Source organism: Salmo salar, chromosome 12 (genome assembly GCF_965601325.2).
Source record: "Salmo salar chromosome 12, fSalSal1, whole genome shotgun sequence".
NCBI classification, from domain to species: Eukaryota; Metazoa; Chordata; class Actinopteri; order Salmoniformes; family Salmonidae; genus Salmo; species Salmo salar.
The window spans coordinates 48,795,285-48,808,106 of record NC_138302.1 but is presented as its reverse complement, the minus strand read 5'-3'; the positions used below and the strand labels follow the sequence as shown (position 1 = coordinate 48,808,106).

At 39.9% G+C, this 12,822-nt stretch overlaps 1 protein-coding gene across 6 annotated transcripts in view; it reads right to left on the bottom strand.

Annotated features, from left to right (window-relative positions):
- The window catches only part of LOC106565257 (plexin-B1), a 122,257-nt gene extending 117,525 nt beyond the window's left edge, over nucleotides 1-4,732 (bottom strand). For 5 of the 6 annotated variants that reach the window (XM_082959012.1, XM_082959014.1, XM_082959013.1 and 2 more), the window contains exon 1: nucleotides 4,259-4,732. The gene's annotated coding sequence lies outside the window, so the exon portion shown is untranslated. The remainder of the gene's footprint in view (nucleotides 1-4,258) is intronic. The other variant, XM_082959017.1, reaches the window with a different exon arrangement.
- Nucleotides 4,733-12,822: the final 8,090 nt, after the last annotated feature.

Genomic DNA, 12,822 nt, shown 5'->3' with positions numbered 1-12,822 from the left:
GGTCAAATCTCAAAAGGTCACACAGTGAACACAATGGTACCATTTATACATGGAGTCAAGGGTCATATTACAAGTCAAGACTGATCTGTCTTGTCCAACTCTGTCCAGGTACAAGTGCAAAATTGTGCCTGCCAGCTACCACGTCTGCAAACTTGCCACATATTTGAGCCTTGGTAACGGCTTTCTTTGTGACTGTTACACACGGTAAAAATCTGTCCCAATTAGCCACAATCATGAACAGCAGTGCTGTTCAGCAACGTCCTACAACAGTGGCCAGCTTGAACTATGTTTGAGTTTCCACAGCCAAGGGACATAATTGGCAGCTTTCTCTCCTCTGTTTAAAAGGTAACTTCCTATTTATTTATTTCTGACTGCAGGCATATTTAGCCATCCATAAGACAATGCCCTGTTAGTCTTTTGATCTCCATGCTGCCGAAAAATAGCCATAAATATCTCAAAACCTTTTAATCATCTACCCAAAACAAAAAAAGTGATGCTTTATAGAGAGACTGATTGTGCTAAATACTTATCTAGTCTTTGTAGCCTATCAAGGGAGTTTAGGCCTTACCGTTAATAACCAAAAATGACAGCTGTGTATGCCGTGCAGCCGAAGACAAAAAAGCACACACAAAAATGACAATCTGCGGATGAGCGAAAAAAAAAAAAAAAAACTGACAATGCGGTTCCGGATTTTCTGGAAACCCGATTTGCCATGGCTAAAAGATTTTTTTGGGGGGGGCAGCCACGGCCAAAAATGAATCAGGAAAAGTGCAATTAACTAAAATGACGAGGAATGACCCAGTTATTAGATGCCAGGTCTGACCAAGACTACGAAGCAAATCCAATGGGCAATCAACATCAAGATGGGATATTCCATGTGGTTTCTGCGCTTATGGTGTTGCGATAACTTAATCTGTCACTTAAATTATAAGGGCGGCTATGAGCTTAAAAAGAAGAGCAGTTGGCTATTATTTGAAGAATGGTACAACTCAGAGGCAGAGTCTGTGGCCACCGAGGGATGCAAAATCCAAAGGTCACTCTCACTGAAGGCTCTTCTGTCTGCCATGGATGACACTGTTGGATAGGTGAATATCAATACACAGACACATTTAGGAATAAAAGTTACATGGTAGAAAAGCGTCTTGTCAGGTTGCGTTTGTCACAAAACATGATGTGCTAGCCAGTTAACTTTCATTCTGAAATAACTTCATAGTTCCAAGCTAATCAAATATTAGTTTAAAGACTTGAAATTGGCATGGGAGCTAACTAGCCAGCTAGCTATCAGCTAGTTAGCTGCTCATCAAAAAAGGTAGATCTGGTTAATTTGCCAACAAAATAAAATCAACCAAACTATTTATCAATGTTTCTCAAAATTACTGTAGCTGGCCAATTAATTTGATCATGCTTTGTGATACACCCAGTTTTATGCTGTTCTAGTCCTCACAACATGTCGCCCCGTCACCTACAGTAGAACCTGGTGAACAACATGGCGGGAAACAATTGGCCATGCTTTCTTTGTCCTACCAGATCCGCGATGAGAAGGTTCTAGCTAGTGTATCCCTCTGTCCTTCGACTCTTATTGGATGTAGTACTTATATACAAGTTAATTACAATTACCTTTTTGCTTTAGGCCATCTGTACCTTTTAGAGCAGATGTCTCACGTGCGGAAGTAAGCCGTCTGGCGCGAGACAATCATTGGGAGGAGACTAGAGCACACCAAGAAGTTCTGACTGAACACACATTTGAGCGGCCCCAGGATAGTCCATTAACTTTCTGCTGTTATAATTTATGCTACGAAATCCTGCAACTTCATTGGGGTATTTCCCCTCATAGCAAATAACTGGCAAAGCAATCGAAGCAATGTTCGCATTGGCAGACGCGCCCACGGAGGCGGAGCTGCCCGACAGTCACTGAGGAGCAGAGTAGTAAATAACCGAACAGCTTGTTTTTGAACAATATTTTTTTGAAACAGGAAAATGTACATATTTACCTAACTTTTAGAAGCATTTAAAACATAATCCATGAATTATCAACAACAAAAAATGGGCGGGCCGCTGCTATTAAGTGGATTGTGTGTGTGTGTGTGTGGAGAGAAGGGGTGTATGACCGTAGCTCAGCTTGTGACAGCTTCCATAGAACTGCATCTGTCAAGACACGAACTGGGGCGCAAACAGTGGGACAGATCCAACATGTGAATTTGTTAGGGATCAATTTGTCAAAGAACTGAAGAGGCATGTAGTCCATTCTTACGATCGCTGGAAAGAGGATTTCTTAAATGTGCATCTTCAACATAGAACATACATACCCATGAAACTTAGAAACCAGATATTGATATTAAAGTATTTGCAATACACAAAATACCCCTGGAAAAGCAATGTAAAGACTGCAACGTAAAGCAACGACGCCTGCCAGAGAAAGACAAAACGGGCTGTAAAAACAGGGCCTCCCGAGTGGCGCATTGGTCTAAGGCAGTGCATCGCAATGCTAGCTGTGCCACTAGAAATCCTGGTTCGAGTCCAGGTTCTGTCGCAACCGGCTGCGACCCGCGAGACCCATGGGGTGGTGCATAATTGGCCCAGCGTCATCTGGGTTAGGGGAGGGTTTGGCAGGCCGGGATGTCCTTTCCCCATCGCCTTCTAGTGACTCCTGCCGCAGGCTGGGCACATGCATGCTGACACGGTCGCCAGGTGTACAGTGTTTCCTCCGACACATTGGTGCGGCTGGCTTCCGGGATAAGTGGGCATTGTGTTAAGAAGCAGTGAGGCTTGGCTGGGTCGTGTTTCGGAAGACGCACGGCTCTTGACCTTCGCCTCTCCCAAGTCCGTACGGGAGTTGCAGCGATGGGTCAAAACTGTAACTACCAATTGGATACCATGAAATTGGGGAGAAAAAGGGGTAAAAAATAAATAAATTCTCCAAATTTCTATGAAATATGTCCTATCATTAATTACAACAGGAGTGAAATCTTTTCCTTCCAAAAAAATTGTAATTAAGTATGCTAAAAAGCTACTTCTCTGTGTTGGAATGACGTGAGCATTCCCCAACAGAATGGTGTGGGCTTATACCGGTCATTCAAAATATGAATAAGAGTAGACTGCTGATTGGCCAGCTCCTCCTCCTCAGGAGGATGACATCAACCCCTGTGAGGAAATCACAAGCATTTTCTTTTTATGTTCTGTTTGAGATGCAAGTTTGATATGTGGTTTTTGAAGTGTTTTTTTCTCTCCAAATTATGCTTTGGCCACAAATACAAGTATAGAATGAGTCAATAATATTATTTGGGTATGAGTTAACAGAATATGAACTTTTTTTAAAAAGTGAGATTAGTTTTCTCTGAGATTCATTAATAAATGTGTAGAATAGCATTATAAAACTGCACATTTGTCTCTCTGCTCCATGGCCAAATGCAGGAAGTTAGCTGTTTGCCTTTAATAGTAAAAATATGTTATCCCAATAAAATTCTACTTATCCTTCCACTGTTTCCGTATTACCCCTCAAGAGAGGCATAATAAATTGTGTCAAACTGTGCAAAGTTGCAGGAAAAAAAAAATATATATATATATATATATACTGTCCCCAAAAAACCTCAATGGAAGGACCCCAGGACAATCAGTCTACTGTTAGTCCCCACCAATATCTACATCACAATTTCGCCCTTGCACAGACTCCCGATGTGGTTTTGGAAAGCTAACCTACAGTGTGGTCAAGTTTATCACCCCAGATAGCCTAAGGAAAATACAATTGATGGGCAATAATGATAGTAGCCTCCGTATTACATAAGTTTATTTACACATTCAAAACTAGGACTCATTTTACATGGCAAAACTGGATTCCATACAGAAACGATTGGTATCGGCATTCAACGTTATGATAGAAGTACTCCACTATTCGTACTACCAACTATTTTCACATTGCTAAAACACTTGAAATGTATATATTTTTTAAACATTTGAGTGCAATGTTTACTGTTAATTTCTAATTTTTTTTTTGGTTGATGTTAAATGTGTTTATTCTCACTTTTGCTGGTTTATTTCACCTGTTTTGGCAATGTGAACATATTCCTTTTCCCATTAAAGCCCGTTTAAATTGAATAATAATATTGGCCACAATCAGCATGCAACTTGCACTAGACTCCACGTATTTAGGGGATAAACCCATTTTGCAGGAACTATGGACGACATTTCTGAGAAACAGGGTTTTGCAAGCATCAAAAGTAGGTTTTCGCAGTAACAGTAGGCTTAGACCTCCTTCACTCACCTTCAATTCTTATAAATCAGGTTTAATTCCACGACCCGCCGTTTCGTTCTGGATACAAGGAAAGTGAGTTCAGTGCCGTCGCCTGGCCAAATTGGAGGGCAAGTTTATCCAATTTGTCAGCAACTTGTGCTTTTAAATCCAGGCAAATCACAACGGTTCCCAGGGGTCAGGAGAACGCAAATTCCATTGTCGTTCAAACTTGCGTTTGGTTGGTATTAGTTTTCTGCTGGTTTAAGGTTGTTTCACGAGATCAAACAATATTCAGCTTTAGTAAAGTCTGCAATGTTCCATGTATATTTCCCGGCTTAAAAGCAACTCGTGCGCGCCTTTTTGTTATTGCTTTTTTCTCATATTGCACTGTGCGCTTTCTACGATTACCACATGTAGGCCTGCCCGGCGAATAGTGGCGAGAATGGATAGATTACCTCACGACAGCCCTAGATAAACCAGCCCCCGATATGCGTAATGTTTTAAAGGGGCTTGGTCACATCGACTGCTGAAATGCCCTGGTGACTGGCGGACCTCTCCTGGCCAACCAACTTCGTTCTCTTAACGGGGCAGTCTGCAATTCAAACAACAACAAAAACGACACCCCGGCCACTTTTTAGTAAACAGCTCAGGGATGGAGCTGGAGAAATGTAACCGCTCTCAAATTCATTGACAGAGTTACAGTATGGATGCGAGGACTGACCATGGCATTTCACCATGATTTGAGGCTATACAGTGTTTGTTTACCATTAGCCTACATTGTTTACAAAAGCTTATATTTTGGCTTCTGATGGGATGGGGTATGACATTTGAACTAAGCCCATCAGGCATTTTTAAGTTATATTCTTCAAGGATCAATGGGTATATACAATTATTGTTTTGTGCACATTTTTTTTGTAGTATCAGCAGATTTCCCCTTTAAAGGGGCAACAGATTAGCGGCTGATTCAGATCCGCTTTAGCCACATCGCAGTTGTTTTGGCAGGAACCCACTAAAGTGTTTCAGATGCCATGCTTATGGTCTGAGGCACAACCTGGTCTCAGATCATTTCATATTATTCTGTACTTAAATCCGAGCTACTCCACTTAGCATGATATGTTACATTTCGTATGGTATATATTAATTTGTGAATGTTACGAATTTGCAAAATATACCATATGTTAGGAATTTGCAAAAGGTACAATATGTTCCAAATTTACAAACCTATGATATGTTACGAATTCCAATTTGTTGTGGCTAATGTTAGCTAACTGACTAACTTTAGCTACGCTAGGGGTTAGTGTTAAAGGGTTAAAATAATACTAATAAATAAACCACCATCCTTTTGTTTTTGCCTTAAGTAACCTTCTGTTTTATGTAACCATACCAAATGTAACATATCATACTCATTTCAATATCCCGGATTTACATATCCTATGTTATGTCTAGTCAATAAGACCAGGCTGTGTTGCAGCAGTGGGAGGGAGATTGCAAGCTGTGAGAAGTATGCAGGAGGGCATGGGACAAAGGAATGTGTAGTATTGGTGGAAAAAACTGTGTGTGAATCGTGGGGGTGCCCATGTTGCTTGGGATCAGAAGTGTCTGTGCGAGAGAGACAGGTTGAGGTTGCCAGGGTCAGCGAAGAACAGAAGTAGGGGGACTACATGTCCCAGCTTGTGCGGGACAGTCCTGCATTTTGGCCGTTTGTCCTACGTCCCGCAACCAAACAATCATGTCCCACATTTTATCAACAAATTCAAACACCACTAATTTTGATTTTTTTTTAATACATGTCCCGTATTTCTTTCAAACATTCCAACCTGTCTCAAGCGTTCACGTTGTATATCATAACGCTTCGATCACACCGACAGCATTATTGTGCAAAATAGTACGCAGCATCATCTGGATATGTATGCAACAAAAGTTCAACATTCACCTTTCGTTACCATTTCTGTCAAGCCGTCTACGTATACAATTTGACACATGCGTAAGATAAATCCAACATATGCACCACACCGAACGCACTGCAACTGCCTCTGCAATGCAATGCTGCAAGGCAAACGCAGCGTTTCATTGGAAATTAATGTAATTCTGGTGTACCAAAATGCAATGACACTGTCAGTGTGTTCGAAGCATTACTCAAAACGTTCTTGAACAGACTTTGAGGTACGTTTGCTCCCATTTGGTGAGTGTAGCAAGGTGTGGTTTGAAGCATTGAGTGACGTATTTAAAGGGCAGTGGCCATGCTGACAGCTTCCCCAACCCCTCCCCGTTTTTCACCATTTCCGTTCAATGTAAAAACGTACTGAACGCAGTACTGATATTCTGCACAAGACTACAAAACTAAGTAAATAGCTGCATTAGACTGAAAGCTAGGCTATAAGGTAATTTCGTCAAATTTATGAGGCTCTCCATGCTCATTCAAAATATTTGCTCTACTTCCCTCAATTCCATTTTAAAAGTCTCCCCTCCCAACTGTTTTACATTCCGTGAGACCAACCAGAAATATTTTCTTGGCCACATATTCCCACATTTTCATAACAGACACATTTTATCTAAAGAGTAGGTGCGCTTTAATTAGCTCATTCAGTGCTCATTCAGTGTCACGACTTCTGCCGAAGTCGGTGCCTCTCCTTGTTCGGGCGGTGTTCAGCGGTCAACGTCGCCAGTCTTCTAGCCATCACCGATCCATTTTTCCATTTGTTTTGTCTTGTTTTTCCACACACCTGGTTTTCTTTTCCCTCATTACGTGTTGTGTATTTACCCTCAGTTCCCCCCATGTCTTTGTGTGGTATTGTTTGTTGTAAGTGCTTGTGCACATTGTATTTGACTGGTGCGCGTCGGGTTATTGTGCCCATATTTTGTATTTCTTATGCTGTTGGTTTTACTATTAAACTGCTCCGGCTATTACCTAGTTCTGCTCTCCTGCGTCTGACTTCCCTGCCAACAGTTACGCACCCCTTACATTCAGTGCAGCGGGAAAAGGGATGTAGTGCTGCCAGAGCATCCCTTCACCACTTTTCACAATGGTGCTAACTTTGAATTTATATTTGTATTTATTATGGATCCCTGTTAGCTGCTGCACAAGGCAGAAGTTACTCTTACTGGGATGCAGCAAAATTAAGGCAGTGATACAGTTTTAAAAACATTACAATACATTTCACAACAGATTTCACATCACATTAAGTGTGTGCCCTCAGGCCACTACTCTACTACTACATTTTTAAATGTTTTATTTAACTAGGCAATTCAGTTAAGAACAAATTATTATTTACAATTCTTATTTACAACACCGGCCAAACCCAGACGACGCTGGGCCAATTGTGTGCCACCCTATGGAACTCCCAATCACGGCCGGTTGGGATACAGCCTGGATACGTACATTATCTACAACACAAAATCCATGTGTACGTGTGTGTATAGTGTGTATGTTGTCATGTGTGTATGCATGTGCCTGTGTGTCTGTCTCTTCACAGTCCCTGCTGTTCCATAAGGTGTATTGTTATCTGTTTTTTAAATCTGATTTGCTTGTATTCATACCCCTTGATTTATTCCACATTTTGTTGTGTTAGTCTGATTTCAAAATGGATGAAATAAATACACAATCTCACCCATCTACACACAATACCCCATAATGACAAAATGAAAACATGTTTTTAGTCATGTTTGCAAATGTATTGAAAATTAAATACAGAAATATCTAATTTACATAAGTATTCACACCCTGGAGTCAATACATCACCTTTGGCAGTGATTACAGCTGTGTCTCATTCTGTGTTAGTTTGTAAGAGCTTTGCACACCTGGATTGTACAATATTTGCCATATATTTGCAATAGTCTTGCCATAGATTTTCAAGCAGATTTAAGTCAAAACTGTAACTCGGCCACTCAGGAACATTCATTGTCTTCTTAAAAAGCAACTGCAGTGTAGATTTGGCCTTGTGTTTTAGGTTATTGTCCTGGTGAAAGATGGATTCATCTCCCAGTATCTGGTGGAAAGCAGACTGAACCAGGTTTTTTTTCGTGTAGGATTTTGTTTATTTTTTATCGTGAAAAACTCCCCAGTCCTTAACGATTACAGACATACCCATAACATGATGCAGCCACCACTATGCTTTAAAACATGGAGAGTGGTACTCTGTAGTGTGTTGTATTGTATTTGCCCCAAATATAACACTTTGTATTCAGGACAAAAAGTTTATTGTTTTGCCACATTTTTTGAAGTATTACTTTAGTGCCTTGTTGCAAACAGGTTTTGAAATATTTGTATTCTGTACAGGCTTCCTTCTTTTCACTCTGTCAATTAGGTTAGTATTGCGGAGTAACTACGATGTTGTTGATCCATTTTCAGTTTTCTCCTATCACACCATCCAAAGTGTAATTAATAACTTCACCATGCTCAAAGGGATATTCAATGTCTGCTTTTTTATTTATTTTACCCATCTACCTAAAGGTTCCCTTCTTTGCAAGACATTGGAATACTTCCCTGGTCTTCTGGTTGAATCTGTGTTTGATTCACTGCTCAACTGAGGGACCTTACCGATAATTATATGTGTGGGGTACAGAGATGAGGTAGTCGATCAAAACTGATGTTAAATGCATTATTGCACACAGAGTGAGTCCATGCAACTTATTATGTGACTTGTTAATTAAGCAATATTTATCCTTGCCATAACAAAGGGGTTCAATACTTATTGAATCAAGACATATTCAGCTTTTCATTTGTAATTAATTTGTAAAAATGTCTAAAAACATTATTCCAATTTTACATTATGGGGTATTGTGTGTAGCTCAGTGACAAAAGATCTCAATTTAATCAATTTTAAATTCAGGCTGTAACACAACAAAATGTGGAAAATGTCAAGGGGTGTGAATACATTGCAAAGGCACCGAAGGTGTAGGGTTTGCTGGTGGTTCAATTTGCTCCTTTACCCCTTCCATTTTTATTTTTGTGTCACAAAATGTAACGTGATCGAGCCTACATTCCCCACAGTAGGTGGCAGCATGCACAAACAAAATGTGCAAACGCCATGATACCAAAGAAGAAGAAGTTGTTTTGGCAGTGTCGGAGGTGGAACTGCGTTCGAGCTGTCAAATCCACAAGTGACTCTATACCACTATACCTTAAGTGGACATTGACATTGGCTGCACGGAGTCGCATTAAGACAAATCCCATGCAGCCTTTTTTACAAGTTCGAACACTGGAATGTAATCTACACCTAGATTAGGATGATATACAGTACCAGTCAAAAGTTTGGACACATCTACTCATTCAAGGGATTTTCTGTCTTCATTACTATTTTCTACATTGTAGAATAATAGTGAAGACTTCAAAACTATGAAATAGCACATATGGAATCATGTAGTAATCAAAGTCTTAAACAAATCAAAATATATTTTATATTTGAGATACTTCAAAGTAGCCACCCTTTGCCTTGATGACAGCTGTGCACTCTTGGCATTCTCTCAACCATCTTCATGAGGTAGTGACCTGGAATGCATTTCAATTAACAGGTGTGCCTTGTTAAAAGTTCATTTGTAGAATTTCTTTCCTTCTTAATGCGTTTGAGCCAACCAGTTGTGTTGTGACACGGTAGGGGGGTGTATAGAAGATAGCCCTATTTGGTAAAAGTCCATATTATGGCAAGAACAGCTCAAATAAGCAAAGAGAAACGACAGTCCATCATTACTTTAAGACATGAAGGTCAGTCAATGCGGAAAATTTCTAGAACAAGTGTAGTCGCAAAAAACCATCAAGAGCTATGATGAAACTGGTTCTCATGAGGACCGCCACAGGAAAGGAAGACCCAGGGTTACCTCTGCAGCAGAGGATAAGTTCCGTGGAGTTACCAGCCTCAGAAATTGCAGCCCAAATAAATGCTTCACAGAGTTCAAGTAACAGACACATCAACATCAACTGTTCAGAGGAGACTGCGTGAATCAGGCCTTCTTGGTCGAATTGTTGCAAAGAAACCACTGCTAAAGGACACCAATAAGAAGAAAATACTTGCTTGGGTCAAGAAACATGAGTAATGGACATTAGACTGGTGGAAATCTGTCCTTTAGTCTGATGAGTCCACATTTGAGATTTTTGGTTCCAACCGCCGTGTCTTTGTGAGACGCAGAGTAGGTGAACGGATGATCTCCGCATATGTGGTTCCCACCGTGAAGCATGGAGGAGGAGGTGTGATGGTGTGGGGGTACTTTTCTGGTGACACTGTCAGTGATTTATTTAGAATTCAAGGCATGGCTACCACAGCATTCTGCAGTGATACACCATCCCATCTGGTTTGCACTTAGTGGGACTATCATTTGTTTTTCAACAGGACAATGATGCAACACATATCCTGGCTGTATAAGGGCTATTTGATCAAGAAGGAGAGTGATGGAGTGCTGGATCAGATGACCTGGCCGCCACAATCACCCGACCTCAACCCAATTGAGAATAGAGGTCAACCGATTATGATTTTTCAACGCCGATACCGATACTGATTATCGGAGGACCAAAAAAAGCTGATACCGATTAATCGGACTATTTTATATATATATATATATATATATATATACATATATATATATATATATATATTTCGTTGTTGAAATAATGACAATTACAACAATACTGAATGAAAAATGAAAACTTTTATTTTAACTTAATATAATACATAAATAAAATCTATTTAGTCTCAAATAAATAATGAAACATGCTCAATTTGGTTTAAATAATGCAAAAACACAGTGTTGGAGAAGAAAGTCAAAGTGCAATATGTGCCATGTAAAAAAGCTAACGTTTAAGTTCCTTGCTCAGAACATATGAAAGCTGGTGGTTCAATATTCCCAGTTCTTTAATATTCCCAGTAAAGAAATATTAGGTTGCAGTTATTATAGGAATTATGACGTGTTGACTATTTCTCTCTATACCATTTGTATTTCATATACCTTTGACTATTGGATATTCTAATAGGCATTTTAGTATTGCCAGGCTAATCTCAGGAGTTGATAGGCTTGAAGTCATAAGAGGTTTTAAACAAATCCAAATATTTTATTCCTGAGATTCTTCAAAGTAGCCACCCTTTGCCTTGATGACAGCTTTGTACACTTTTGGCATTCTCTCAACCAGCTTCATGAGGAATGCTTTTCCAACAGTTTTGAAGGAATTCCCACATATGCTGTGCACTTGTTGGCTGCTTTTCCTTCACTCTGCAGTCCAACTCGTCCCAAACCATCTCAATTGGGTTGAGGTCATGCTTCACATTTGGAACCAAAAATCTCACCTTTGGACTCATCAGACCAAAGGACAGATTTTCACCGGCCTAATGTCCATTGCTCATGTTTTTCTTGGCCCAAGCAAGTCTCTTCTTATTATTGGTGTCCTTTATTAGTGGTTTATTTGCAGCAATTTGACCATGAAGGCCTAATTCACGCAGTCTCCTCTGAACAGTTGATGTTGAGATGTGTCTATTACTTGAACTCTGAAGCATTTATTTGGGCTGCAGTCTAAAGTGCAGTTAACTCTAATGAACTTATCCTCTGCAGCAGAGGTAACTCTGGGTCTTCATTTCCTTTGATGATCCTCATGAGACCCAGTTTAATCATAGCGCTTGATGTTTTTTGCGAAAACTTGAAAAGTTCTTGAAATGTTACGCATTGACTGACCATGTCTTAACGTAACGATGGACTATCGTTTTTCTTAGCTTATTTGAGCTGTTCTTGCCATAATATGGACTTGGTATTTTACCAAATAGGGCTGTCTTCTGTATACCACCCCTACCTTGTCACAACACTTCTGGTTGGCTCAAACGCATTAAGAAGGAAAGAAATTCCACAAATAAACTTTTAACAAGGCACACCTGTTAATTGAAATGCATTCCAGGTGACTACCTCATGAAGCTGGTTGAGAGAATGCCAAAAGTGTGCAAAGCTGTCATCAAGGCAAAGGGTGGCAACTTTCAAGAATATATATATATATATAAAATCTATTTTGATTTGTTTAACACTTTTTTTGGTTACTACATGATTCCATGTGGTATTTCACAGTTTTGATGTCTTCACTATTATTTTACAATGTAGAACATAGTAAAAATAAAAACTCTTGAAATAGTAGGTGTGTCCAACTTTTGACTGGTACTGTATATCAATATCTTACCTTGTCAATAGATATTGCTTACCTACCCCATCCTCCAGCTTTGGTGAATGGACCAACCAGACCCTCAAGACTGCCATGGGCAAGTCCCTTGATGGGTACCACGAACAGTGGGAGAACAATCTGAAGGTAATTATCTTTGCACACAACATTTGCACACAACAGCAACGTCCAGGCCTCCGCCGAGTACGGACAGAAGCCGCAACTGTTGACTGAGGTAAACAATGCAATTGTATATACAATTATTGCATATACTGTAGTCTTTCAAATTTGTGATTGACTTGTCTGTTGCTATTTTTGTATAACGGACTTTCAGATCACTAATACCCCACCTGATGTGGTGGAAGTTGTCAAACCAGATAAAAACGCCTTCTAGGACCACCTTCAGGCATGGACTGAGAAGGATGTGGAGGTTTTTGAACAGGTAATTATTATTATTATTATTATTATTATT